This window comes from Lissotriton vulgaris, chromosome 8, assembly GCF_964263255.1.
Source record: "Lissotriton vulgaris chromosome 8, aLisVul1.2, whole genome shotgun sequence".
Taxonomy (NCBI): domain Eukaryota; kingdom Metazoa; phylum Chordata; class Amphibia; order Caudata; family Salamandridae; genus Lissotriton; species Lissotriton vulgaris.
The window spans coordinates 526,709,798-526,724,198 of NC_141696.1; positions in this window are offsets into that span (position 1 = coordinate 526,709,798).

Below are 14,401 nucleotides of genomic sequence, written 5' to 3' on the forward strand. Positions count from 1 at the left end.
GTGTCAGAGCTCCCTCGGGTCCCGACGCCCCAACCACAAGTTCAAAACAAGACGGGCCGTAGAGAGCGCTGCAATGAACCCTCTGTTCCGTGCAGTCACGGTCTGCCATCTGGTTGATTCGTTCTCTTGGCGGTCCCGGCAATCACCAATCCCTTGGTAAATGAAAGAAAAGTTGCCAGCAGCATCCGGGACTCTTTGCAGGGCGGGTCCTTGTACCGCGATTCTGGCTTGTGCGGAAAATATCACAGGAATGACCACTTGTTACAGAATGACCCAAGGACACAGCGGGGATTCTTTAGGGAGTCCTTTATTCACAAATTGTGTGGCGTTATGCATTTCAGCCTGTGCGGCCTTCCTCAGACGCCTTTACAACTAAATGGTGCCGTCTCCTCCTTCACTTATTTATGCAGTGCTCCCATTGGTGGGAGAGCTGCTGGCCCCAGTCAATATGCTACAGCTGTGATCAGATGCGAGACCAGAGCTCCCAGAATACAATGTGCTGGCAAGTGCCTTGACCGGAGAATACAATTCAATGTTAGCGCTGCAATTCCGTGTGAAGGGGGGCCATGTAGTGGCAGGAACCATCCTCAAATTGCATTGTCAGAGCTCCCTCGGGTCCTGACGCCCCAACCACAAGTTCAAAACAAGACGGGTCGTAGAGAGCGCTGCAATGAACCCTCTCTCCCGTGCAGTCACGGTCTGCCAACTGGCAGCAGTCATAGAGTTGATTTGTTCTCGTGGTGGTCCCGGCAATCACCAATCCCTTGGTAAATGAAAGAAAAGTTGCCAGCTGCATCCGGGGGTCTTTGCAGGGCGGGTCCTTGTACCGCGATTCTGGCTTGCGCGGAAAATATCACAGGAGATACCACTTGTTACAGAATGACCCAAGGACACAGCGGGGATTCTTTCGGGTTTCCTTTATTCACAAATTGCGTGGCGTTATGCATTTCAGCATGTGCGGCCTTCCTCAGACGCCTTTACAACTAAATGGTGCTGTCTCCTCCTTCACTTATTTATGCGGTGCTCCCATTGGTGGGAGAGCAGCTGGCCCCAGTCAATATGCTGCAGCTGTGATCAGATGCGAGACCACAGGTCCCAGAATACAAAGTGCTGGCAAGTGCCTTGACCAGAGAATACAATTCAATGTTAGCGCTGCAATTCCGTGAGAAGGGGGGCCGTGTAGTGGCAGGAACCATCCTCAAATTGCAGTGTCAGAGCTCCCTCGGGTCCCGATGCCCCAACCACAAGTTCAAAACAAGACGGGCCATAGAGAGCGCTGCAATGAACCCTCTGTTCCGTGCAGTCACGGTCTGCCATCTGGTTGATTCGTTCTCTTGGCGGTCCCGGCAATCACCAATCCCTTGGTAAATGAAAGAAAAGTTGCCAGCAGCATCCGGGACTCTTTGCAGGGCGGGTCCTTGTACCGCGATTCTGGCTTGGGCGGAAAATATCACAGGAATGACCACGCGTTACAGAATGACCCAAGGACACAGCTGGGATTCTTTCGGGAGTCCTTTATTCACAAATTGTGTGGCGTTATGCATTTCAGCCTCTGCGGAATTCCTCGGACGCCTTTACAACTAAATGGTGCCGTCTCCTCCTTCACTTATTTATGCAGTGCTCCCATTGGTGGGAGAGCTGCTGGCCCCAGTCAATATGCTACAGCTGTGATCTGATGCGAGACCACGGCTCCCAGAATACAATGTGCTGGCAAGTGCCTTGACCGGAGAATACAATTCAATGTTAGCGCTGCAATTCCGTGTGAAGGGGGGCCATGTAGTGGCAGGAACCATCCTCAAATTGCATTGTCAGAGCTCCCTCGGGTCCTGACGCCCCAACCACAAGTTCAAAACAAGACGGGTCGTAGAGAGCGCTGCAATGAACCCTCTCTCCCGTGCAGTCAAAGTCTGCCAACTTGCAGCAGTCACAGGGTTGATTCCTTCTTGTGGCGGTCCCGGCAATCACCAATTCCTTGGTAAACGAAAGAAAAGTTGCCAGCAGCATCCGGGACTCTTTGCAGGGCGGGTCCTTGTACCGCGATTCTGGCTTGCGTGGAAAATATCACAGGAGAGACCACTCGTTACAGAATGACCCAAGGACACAGCGGGGATTCTTTCGGGAGTTCTTTATTCACAAATTGCGTGGCGTTATGCATTTCAGCATGTGCGGCCTTCCTCAGACGCCTTTACAACTAAATGGTGCCGTCTCCTCCTTCACTTATTCATGCAGTGCTCCCATTGGTGGGAGAGCACCTGGCACCAGTCAATATGCTACAGCTGTGATCAGATGCGAGACCAAAGCTCCCAGGATACAATGTGCTGGCAAGTGCCTTGACCGGAGAATACAATTCAATGTTAGCGCTGAAATTCTGTGTGAAGGGGGGCCATGTAGTGGCAGGAACCATCCTCAAATTGCAGTGTCAGAGCTCCCTCGGGTCCTGACGCCCAAACCACAAGTTCAAAACAAGACGGGCCATAGAGAGAGCTGCAATGAACCCTCTCTCCCTTGCAGTCACGGTCTGCCAACTGGCAGCAGTCACTGAGTTGATTAGTTCTCGTGGCGGTCCCGGCAATCACCAATCCCTTGGTAAATGAAAGAAAAGTTGCCAGCAGCATCCGGGGCTCTTTGCAGGGCGGGTCCTTGTACCGCGATTCTGGCTTGAGCGGAAAATGTCACAGGAGAGACCACTTGTTACAGAATGGCCCAGGGACACAGCGGGGATTCTTTCGGGAGTCCTTTATTCACAAATTGCGTGGCGTTATGCATTTCAGCCTGTGCGGCCTTCCTCAGATGCCTTTACAACTAAATGGTGCCATCTCCTCCTTCACTGATTTATGCAGTGCTCCCATTGGTGGGAGAGCAGCTGGCCCCAGTCAATATGCTGCAGCTGTGATCAGATGCGAGACCACAGCTCCCAGAGTTAAATGTGCTGGCAAGTGCCTTAACCGGAGAATACAATTCAATGTTAGCGCTGCAATTCCGTGTGAAGGGAGGCCGTCTAGTGGCAGGAACCATCTTCAAATTGCAGTGTCAGAGCTCCCTCGGGTACTGACGCCCCAACCACAAGTTCAAAACAAGACGGGCCGTAAAGAGCGCTGCAATGAACCCTCGCTCCCGTGCAGTCATGGTCTGCCAACTGGCAGCAGACACAGGGTTGATTCGTTATCGTGGCGGTCCCGGCAATCACCAATTCCTTGGTAAACGAAAGAAAAGTTGCCAGCAGTATCCGGAACTCTTTGCAGGGCGGGTCCTTGTACCGCGATTCTAGCTTGCGCGTAAAATATCACAGGAGAGACCACTTGTTACAGAATGACCCAAGGACACAGCGGGGATTTCTTCGGGAGTCCTTTATTCACAAATTGCGTGGCGGTATGCATTTCAGCCTGTGCCACCTTCCTCAGACACCTTTACAACTAAATGGTGCCGTCTCCTCCTTCACTTATTTATGCGTTGCTCCCATTGGTGGGAGAGCAGCTGGCCCCAGTCAATATGCTGCAGCTGTGATCAGATGCAAGACCACAGGTCCCAGAATACAATGTGCTGGCAAGTGCCTTGACCGGAGAATACAATTCAATGTTAGCGCTGCAATTCCGTGTGAAGGGGGGCCATGTAGTGGCAGGAACCATCCTCAAATTGCAGTGTCGGAGCTCCCTCGGGTCCTGACGCCCCAACTACATGTTCAAAACAAGACGGGCCGTAGAGAGCGCTGCAATGAACCCTCTCTCCCGTGCAGTCACGGTCTGCCAACTGGCAGCAGTCACAGAGTTGATTTGTTCTCGTGGCGGTCCCGGCATTCTCCAATCCCTTGGTAAATGAAAGAAAAGTTGCCAGCAGCATCCGGGGCTCTTTGCAGAGCGGGTCCTTGTACCGCAATTCTGGCTTGCGCGGAAAATATCACAGGAGAGACCACTTGTTACAGAATGACCCAGGGACACAGCGGGGATTGTTTCGGGAGTCCTTTATTCACAAATTGCATGGCGTTATGCATTTCAGCCTGTGCAGCCTTCCTCAGACGCCTTTACAACTAAAAGGTGCCGTCTCCTCCTTCACTTATTTATGCGGTGCTCCCATTGGTGGGAGAGCAGCTGGCCCCAGTCAATAGGCTGCAGCTGTGATCAGATGCGAGACCACAGCTCCCAGAATACAATGTGCTGGCAAGTGCCTTAACCGGAGAATACAATTCAATGTTAGCGCTGCAATTCCGTGTGAAGGGGGGCCGTGTAGTGGCAGGAACCATCCTCAAATTGCAGTGTCAGAGTTCCCTCGGGTACCGGCACCCCAACCACAAGTTCAAAACAAGACGGGCCGTAGAGAGCGCTGCAATGAACCCTCTCTCCCGTGCAGTCACGGTCTGCCAACTGGCAGCAGTCACAGGGTTGATTCGTTCTCGTGGTGGTCCCGGCAATCATCAATCCCTTCGTAAACGAAAGAAAAGTTGCCAGCAGCATCCGGGACTCTTTGCAGGGCGGGTCCTTGTACCGCGATTCTGGCTTGCATGGAAAATATCAAAGTAGAGACCACTCGTTACAGGACAACCCAAGGACACAGCGGTGATTCTTTCGGGAGTTCTTTATTCACAAATTGCGTGGCGTTATGCATTTCAGCCTGTTCAGCCTTCCTCAGACGCCTTTAAATCTAAACGGTGCTGTCTCCTCCTTCACTTATTTATGCGGTGCTCCCATTGGTGGGAGAGCAGCTGGCTCCAGTCAATATGCTGCAGCTGTGATCAGATGCGAGACCACAGCTCCCAGAATACAATGTGCTGGCAAGTGCCTTGACCGGAGAATACAATTCAATGTTAGCGCTGCAATTCCGTGTGAAGGGGTGCCGTGTAGTGGCAGGAACCATCTTCAAATTGCAGTGTCAGGGCTCCCTCGGGTCCCGACGCCCCAACCACAAGTTCAAAACAAGACGGGCCATTGAGAGCGCTGCAATGAACCCTCACTCCCGTGCAGTCACGGTCTGCCAACTGGCAGCAGGCACAGGGTTGATTTGTTATCGTGGCGGTCCCGGCAATCCCCAATTCCTTGATAAACAAAAGAAAAGTTGCCAGCAGCATCCGGAACTCTTTGCAGGGCGGGTCCGTGTACCGCGATTCTGGCTTGCGCGGAAAATATCACAGGAGAAACCACTCATTACAGAATGACCCAAGGACACAGCGGGGATTCTTTCGGGAGTCCTTTATTCACAAATTGCGTGGCATTATGCATTTCAGCCTGTGCAGCCTTCCTCAGACGCCTTTACAACTAAATGGTGCCGTCTCCTCCTTCACTTAGTTATGCGGTGCTCCCATTGGTGGGAGAGCAGCTGGCCCCAGTCAATAGGCTGCAGCTGTGATCAGATGCGAGACCACAGCTCCCAGAATACAATGTGCTGGCAAGTGCCTTAACCGGAGAATACAATTCAATGTTAGCGCTGCAATTCCGTGTGAAGGGGGGCCGTGTAGTGGCAGGAACCATCTTCAAATTGCAGTGTCAGGGCTCCCTCGGGTCCCGACGCCCCAACCACAAGTTCAAAACAATACAGGCCGTAGAGAGCGCTGCAATGAACCCTCTCTCCGGTGCAAACATGGTCTGCCAACTGGCAGCAGTCACAGGGTTGATTCGTTCTCGTGGCGGTCCCGGCAATCACCAATCCCTTGGTAAACGAAAGAAAAGTTGCCAGCAGCATCCGGGACTCTTTGCAGGGTGGGTCCTTGTACCGCGATTCTGGCTTGCACGGAAAATATCACAGGAGAGACCACTCGTTACAGAATGACCCAAGGACACAGCGGGGATTCTTTCGGGAGTCCTTTATTCACAAATTGCGTGGCATGATGCATTTCAGCCTGTGCGGCCTTCCTCAGACGCCTTTACAACTAAATGGTGCCGTCTCCTCCTTCACTTATGTATGCGGTGCTCCCATTGGTGGGAGAGCAGCTGGCCCCAGTCAATATGATGCAGCTGTGATCACATGCGAGACCACAAGTCCCAGAATACAATGTGCTGGCAAGTGCCTTGACCAGAGAATGCAATTCAATGTTAGCGCTGCAATTCCGTGTGAAGGGGTGCCGTGTAGTGGCAGGAACCATCTTCAAATTGCAGTGTCAGGGCTCCCTCGGGTCCCGACGCCCCAACCACAAGTTCAAAACAAGACGGGCCATAGAGAGCGCTGCAATGAACCCTCACTCCCGTGCAGTCACGGTCTGCCAACTGGCAGCAGGCACAGAGTTGATTTGTTATCGTGGCGGTCCCGGCAATCACCAATTCCTTGATAAACGAAAGAAAAGTTGCCAGCAGCATCCGGAACTCTTTGCAGGGCGGGTCCGTGTACCGCGATTCTGGCTTGCGCGGAAAATATCACAGGAGAAACCACTTGTTACAGAATGACCCAAGGACACAGCGGGGATTCTTTCGGGAGTCCTTTATTCACAAATTGCATGGCATTATGCATTTCAGCCTGTGCAGCCTTCCTCAGACGCCTTTACAACTAAATGGTGCCGTCTCCTCCTTCACTTATTTATGCGGTGCTCCCATTGGTCGGAGACCTGCTGGCCCCAGTCATTAGGCTGCAGCTGTGATCAGATGCGAGACCACAGCTCCCGGAATACAATGTGCTGGCAAGTGCCTTAACCGGAGAATACAATTCAATGTTAGCGCTGCAATTCCGTGTGAAGGGGGGCCGTGTAGTGGCAGGAACCATCCTCAAATTGCAGTGTCAGAGTTCCCTCGGGTACCGGCGCCCCAACCACAAGTTCAAAACAAGACGGTCCGTAGAGAGCGCTGCAATGAACCCTCTCTCCCGTGCAGTCACGGTCTGCCAACTGGCAGCAGTCACAGGGTTGATTCGTTCTCGAGGTGGTTCCGGCAATCATCAATCCCTTCGTAAACGAAAGAAAAGTTGCCAGCAGCATCCGGGACTCTTTGCAGGGCGGGTCCTTGTACCGCGATTCTGGCTTGCATGGAAAATATCAAAGTAGAGACCACTTGTTACAGGACAACCCAAGGACACAGCGGGGATTCTTTCGGGAGTTCTTTATTCACAAATTGCGTGGCGTTATGCATTTCAGCCTGTTCAGCCTTCCTCAGACGCCTTTAAATCTAAACGGTGCTGTCTCCTCCTTCACTTATTTATGCTGTGCTCCCATTGGTGGGAGAGCAGCTGGCTCCAGTCAATATGCTGCAGCTGTGATCAGATGCGAGACCACAGCTCCCAGAATACAATGTGCTGGCAAGTGCCTTGACCGGAGAATACAATTCAATGTTAGTGCTGCAATTCCGTGTGAAGGGGTGCCGTGTAGTGGCAGGAACCATCCTCAAATTGCAGTGTCAGGGCTCCCTCGGGTCCCGACGCCCCAACCACAAGTTCAAAACAAGACGGGCCGTACAGAGCGCTGCAATGAACCCTCACTCCAGTGCAGTCACGGTCTGCCAAATGGCAGCAGGCACAGGGTTGATTTGTTATCGTGGCGGTCCCGGCAATCACCAATTCCTTGATAAACGAAAGAAAAGTTGCCAGCAGCATCCGGAACTCTTTGCAGGGCGGGTCCGTGTACCGCGATACTGGCTTGCGCGGAAAATATCACAGGAGAAACCACTCGTTACAGAATGACCCAAGGACACAGCGGGGATTCTTTCGGGAGTCCTTTATTCACAAATTGCGTGGCATTATGCATTTCAGCCTGTGCAGCCTTCCTCAGACGCCTTTAAAACTAAATGGTGCTGTCTCCTCCTTCACTTATTTATGCGGTGCTCCCATTGGTGGGAGAGCAGCAGGCCCCAGTCAATATGCTGCAGTTGTGATCAGATGCGAGACCACAGCTCCCAGAATACAATGTGCTGGCAAGTGCCTTGACCGGAGAATACAATTCAATGTTAGCGCTGCAATTCCGTGTGAAGGGGGGCCGTGTAGTGGCAGGGACCATCCTCAAATTGCAGTGTCACAGCTCCCTCAGGTCCCGACGCCCCAACCACAAGTTCAAAACGAGACGGGCCGTAGAGAGCGCTGCAATGAACCCTCTCTCCCGTGCAGTCACGGTCTGCCAACTGGCAGCAGTCACACGGTTGATTCGTTCTCGTGGTGGTCCCGGCAATCACCAATCCCTTGGTAAAATGAAAGAAAAGTTGACAGCAGCATCCGGGACTCTGTGCAGGGCGGGTCCTTGTACCGGGATTTTAGCTTGCGCGGAAAATATCTCAGGAGAGACCACTCATTACAGAATGACCCAAGGACACAGCGGGAATTCTTTCGGGAGTCCTTTATTCACAAATTGCGTGGCGTTATACATTTCAGCCTGTGCGGCCTTCCTCAGATGCCTTTACAACTAAATGGTGCCGTCTCCTCCTTCACTTATTTACGCGGTGCTCCCATTAATGGGAGAGCAGCTGGCCCCAGTCAATATGCTGCAGCTGTGATCAGATGCGAGACCACAGCTCCCAGAATACAATGTGCTGGCAAGTGCCTTGACTGGAGAATACAATTCAATGTTAGCGCTGCAATTTCGTGTGAAGGGGGCCGTGTAGTGGCAGGAACCATCCTCAAATTGCAGCGTCAGAGCTCCCTCGGGTCCCGACTCTCCAATCGCAAATTCAAAACAAGACGGGCCGTAGAGAGCGCTGAAATGAACCCTCTCTCCCGTGCAGTCATGGTCTGCCAACTGGCAGCAGACACAGGGTTGATTCGTTATCGTGGCGGTCCCGGCAATCACCAATTCCTTGGTAAACGAAAGAAAAGTTGCCAGCAGTATCCGGAACTCTTTGCAGGGCGGGTCCTTGTACCGCGATTCTAGCTTGCGCGTAAAATATCACAGGAGAGACCACTTGTTACAGAATGACCCAAGGACACAGCGGGGATTTCTTCGGGAGTCCTTTATTCACAAATTGCGTGGCGGTATGCATTTCAGCCTGTGCCACCTTCCTCAGACACCTTTACAACTAAATGGTGCCGTCTCCTCCTTCACTTATTTATGCGTTGCTCCCATTGGTGGGAGAGCAGCTGGCCCCAGTCAATATGCTGCAGCTGTGATCAGATGCAAGACCACAGGTCCCAGAATACAATGTGCTGGCAAGTGCCTTGACCGGAGAATACAATTCAATGTTAGCGCTGCAATTCCGTGTGAAGGGGGGCCATGTAGTGGCAGGAACCATCCTCAAATTGCAGTGTCGGAGCTCCCTCGGGTCCTGACGCCCCAACTACATGTTCAAAACAAGACGGGCCGTAGAGAGCGCTGCAATGAACCCTCTCTCCCGTGCAGTCACGGTCTGCCAACTGGCAGCAGTCACAGAGTTGATTTGTTCTCGTGGCGGTCCCGGCATTCTCCAATCCCTTGGTAAATGAAAGAAAAGTTGCCAGCAGCATCCGGGGCTCTTTGCAGAGCGGGTCCTTGTACCGCAATTCTGGCTTGCGCGGAAAATATCACAGGAGAGACCACTTGTTACAGAATGACCCAGGGACACAGCGGGGATTGTTTCGGGAGTCCTTTATTCACAAATTGCATGGCGTTATGCATTTCAGCCTGTGCAGCCTTCCTCAGACGCCTTTACAACTAAAAGGTGCCGTCTCCTCCTTCACTTATTTATGCGGTGCTCCCATTGGTGGGAGAGCAGCTGGCCCCAGTCAATAGGCTGCAGCTGTGATCAGATGCGAGACCACAGCTCCCAGAATACAATGTGCTGGCAAGTGCCTTAACCGGAGAATACAATTCAATGTTAGCGCTGCAATTCCGTGTGAAGGGGGGCCGTGTAGTGGCAGGAACCATCCTCAAATTGCAGTGTCAGAGTTCCCTCGGGTACCGGCACCCCAACCACAAGTTCAAAACAAGACGGGCCGTAGAGAGCGCTGCAATGAACCCTCTCTCCCGTGCAGTCACGGTCTGCCAACTGGCAGCAGTCACAGGGTTGATTCGTTCTCGTGGTGGTCCCGGCAATCATCAATCCCTTCGTAAACGAAAGAAAAGTTGCCAGCAGCATCCGGGACTCTTTGCAGGGCGGGTCCTTGTACCGCGATTCTGGCTTGCATGGAAAATATCAAAGTAGAGACCACTCGTTACAGGACAACCCAAGGACACAGCGGTGATTCTTTCGGGAGTTCTTTATTCACAAATTGCGTGGCGTTATGCATTTCAGCCTGTTCAGCCTTCCTCAGACGCCTTTAAATCTAAACGGTGCTGTCTCCTCCTTCACTTATTTATGCGGTGCTCCCATTGGTGGGAGAGCAGCTGGCTCCAGTCAATATGCTGCAGCTGTGATCAGATGCGAGACCACAGCTCCCAGAATACAATGTGCTGGCAAGTGCCTTGACCGGAGAATACAATTCAATGTTAGCGCTGCAATTCCGTGTGAAGGGGTGCCGTGTAGTGGCAGGAACCATCTTCAAATTGCAGTGTCAGGGCTCCCTCGGGTCCCGACGCCCCAACCACAAGTTCAAAACAAGACGGGCCATTGAGAGCGCTGCAATGAACCCTCACTCCCGTGCAGTCACGGTCTGCCAACTGGCAGCAGGCACAGGGTTGATTTGTTATCGTGGCGGTCCCGGCAATCCCCAATTCCTTGATAAACAAAAGAAAAGTTGCCAGCAGCATCCGGAACTCTTTGCAGGGCGGGTCCGTGTACCGCGATTCTGGCTTGCGCGGAAAATATCACAGGAGAAACCACTCATTACAGAATGACCCAAGGACACAGCGGGGATTCTTTCGGGAGTCCTTTATTCACAAATTGCGTGGCATTATGCATTTCAGCCTGTGCAGCCTTCCTCAGACGCCTTTACAACTAAATGGTGCCGTCTCCTCCTTCACTTAGTTATGCGGTGCTCCCATTGGTGGGAGAGCAGCTGGCCCCAGTCAATAGGCTGCAGCTGTGATCAGATGCGAGACCACAGCTCCCAGAATACAATGTGCTGGCAAGTGCCTTAACCGGAGAATACAATTCAATGTTAGCGCTGCAATTCCGTGTGAAGGGGGGCCGTGTAGTGGCAGGAACCATCTTCAAATTGCAGTGTCAGGGCTCCCTCGGGTCCCGACGCCCCAACCACAAGTTCAAAACAATACAGGCCGTAGAGAGCGCTGCAATGAACCCTCTCTCCGGTGCAAACATGGTCTGCCAACTGGCAGCAGTCACAGGGTTGATTCGTTCTCGTGGCGGTCCCGGCAATCACCAATCCCTTGGTAAACGAAAGAAAAGTTGCCAGCAGCATCCGGGACTCTTTGCAGGGTGGGTCCTTGTACCGCGATTCTGGCTTGCACGGAAAATATCACAGGAGAGACCACTCGTTACAGAATGACCCAAGGACACAGCGGGGATTCTTTCGGGAGTCCTTTATTCACAAATTGCGTGGCATGATGCATTTCAGCCTGTGCGGCCTTCCTCAGACGCCTTTACAACTAAATGGTGCCGTCTCCTCCTTCACTTATGTATGCGGTGCTCCCATTGGTGGGAGAGCAGCTGGCCCCAGTCAATATGATGCAGCTGTGATCACATGCGAGACCACAAGTCCCAGAATACAATGTGCTGGCAAGTGCCTTGACCAGAGAATGCAATTCAATGTTAGCGCTGCAATTCCGTGTGAAGGGGTGCCGTGTAGTGGCAGGAACCATCTTCAAATTGCAGTGTCAGGGCTCCCTCGGGTCCCGACGCCCCAACCACAAGTTCAAAACAAGACGGGCCATAGAGAGCGCTGCAATGAACCCTCACTCCCGTGCAGTCACGGTCTGCCAACTGGCAGCAGGCACAGAGTTGATTTGTTATCGTGGCGGTCCCGGCAATCACCAATTCCTTGATAAACGAAAGAAAAGTTGCCAGCAGCATCCGGAACTCTTTGCAGGGCGGGTCCGTGTACCGCGATTCTGGCTTGCGCGGAAAATATCACAGGAGAAACCACTTGTTACAGAATGACCCAAGGACACAGCGGGGATTCTTTCGGGAGTCCTTTATTCACAAATTGCATGGCATTATGCATTTCAGCCTGTGCAGCCTTCCTCAGACGCCTTTACAACTAAATGGTGCCGTCTCCTCCTTCACTTATTTATGCGGTGCTCCCATTGGTCGGAGACCTGCTGGCCCCAGTCATTAGGCTGCAGCTGTGATCAGATGCGAGACCACAGCTCCCGGAATACAATGTGCTGGCAAGTGCCTTAACCGGAGAATACAATTCAATGTTAGCGCTGCAATTCCGTGTGAAGGGGGGCCGTGTAGTGGCAGGAACCATCCTCAAATTGCAGTGTCAGAGTTCCCTCGGGTACCGGCGCCCCAACCACAAGTTCAAAACAAGACGGTCCGTAGAGAGCGCTGCAATGAACCCTCTCTCCCGTGCAGTCACGGTCTGCCAACTGGCAGCAGTCACAGGGTTGATTCGTTCTCGAGGTGGTTCCGGCAATCATCAATCCCTTCGTAAACGAAAGAAAAGTTGCCAGCAGCATCCGGGACTCTTTGCAGGGCGGGTCCTTGTACCGCGATTCTGGCTTGCATGGAAAATATCAAAGTAGAGACCACTTGTTACAGGACAACCCAAGGACACAGCGGGGATTCTTTCGGGAGTTCTTTATTCACAAATTGCGTGGCGTTATGCATTTCAGCCTGTTCAGCCTTCCTCAGACGCCTTTAAATCTAAACGGTGCTGTCTCCTCCTTCACTTATTTATGCTGTGCTCCCATTGGTGGGAGAGCAGCTGGCTCCAGTCAATATGCTGCAGCTGTGATCAGATGCGAGACCACAGCTCCCAGAATACAATGTGCTGGCAAGTGCCTTGACCGGAGAATACAATTCAATGTTAGTGCTGCAATTCCGTGTGAAGGGGTGCCGTGTAGTGGCAGGAACCATCCTCAAATTGCAGTGTCAGGGCTCCCTCGGGTCCCGACGCCCCAACCACAAGTTCAAAACAAGACGGGCCGTACAGAGCGCTGCAATGAACCCTCACTCCAGTGCAGTCACGGTCTGCCAAATGGCAGCAGGCACAGGGTTGATTTGTTATCGTGGCGGTCCCGGCAATCACCAATTCCTTGATAAACGAAAGAAAAGTTGCCAGCAGCATCCGGAACTCTTTGCAGGGCGGGTCCGTGTACCGCGATACTGGCTTGCGCGGAAAATATCACAGGAGAAACCACTCGTTACAGAATGACCCAAGGACACAGCGGGGATTCTTTCGGGAGTCCTTTATTCACAAATTGCGTGGCATTATGCATTTCAGCCTGTGCAGCCTTCCTCAGACGCCTTTAAAACTAAATGGTGCTGTCTCCTCCTTCACTTATTTATGCGGTGCTCCCATTGGTGGGAGAGCAGCAGGCCCCAGTCAATATGCTGCAGTTGTGATCAGATGCGAGACCACAGCTCCCAGAATACAATGTGCTGGCAAGTGCCTTGACCGGAGAATACAATTCAATGTTAGCGCTGCAATTCCGTGTGAAGGGGGGCCGTGTAGTGGCAGGGACCATCCTCAAATTGCAGTGTCACAGCTCCCTCAGGTCCCGACGCCCCAACCACAAGTTCAAAACGAGACGGGCCGTAGAGAGCGCTGCAATGAACCCTCTCTCCCGTGCAGTCACGGTCTGCCAACTGGCAGCAGTCACACGGTTGATTCGTTCTCGTGGTGGTCCCGGCAATCACCAATCCCTTGGTAAAATGAAAGAAAAGTTGACAGCAGCATCCGGGACTCTGTGCAGGGCGGGTCCTTGTACCGGGATTTTAGCTTGCGCGGAAAATATCTCAGGAGAGACCACTCATTACAGAATGACCCAAGGACACAGCGGGAATTCTTTCGGGAGTCCTTTATTCACAAATTGCGTGGCGTTATACATTTCAGCCTGTGCGGCCTTCCTCAGATGCCTTTACAACTAAATGGTGCCGTCTCCTCCTTCACTTATTTACGCGGTGCTCCCATTAATGGGAGAGCAGCTGGCCCCAGTCAATATGCTGCAGCTGTGATCAGATGCGAGACCACAGCTCCCAGAATACAATGTGCTGGCAAGTGCCTTGACTGGAGAATACAATTCAATGTTAGCGCTGCAATTTCGTGTGAAGGGGGCCGTGTAGTGGCAGGAACCATCCTCAAATTGCAGCGTCAGAGCTCCCTCGGGTCCCGACTCTCCAATCGCAAATTCAAAACAAGACGGGCCGTAGAGAGCGCTGAAATGAACCCTCTCTCCCGTGCAGTCACGGTCTGCCAACTGGCAGCAGTCACAGAGTTGATTTGTTCTCGTGACGGTCCAGGCAATCACCAATCCCTTGGTAAAGAAAGAAAAGTTGCCAGCAGCATCCGGGACTCTTTGCAGGGTGGGTCCTTGTACCGCGATTCTGGCTTGCACGGAAAATATCACAGGAGAGACCACTCGTTACAGAATGACCCAAGAACACAACGGGGATTCTTTCGGGAGTCCTTTATTCAAAAATTGTGTGGCGTTATGCATTTCAGTCTGTGCAGCCTTCCTCAGACG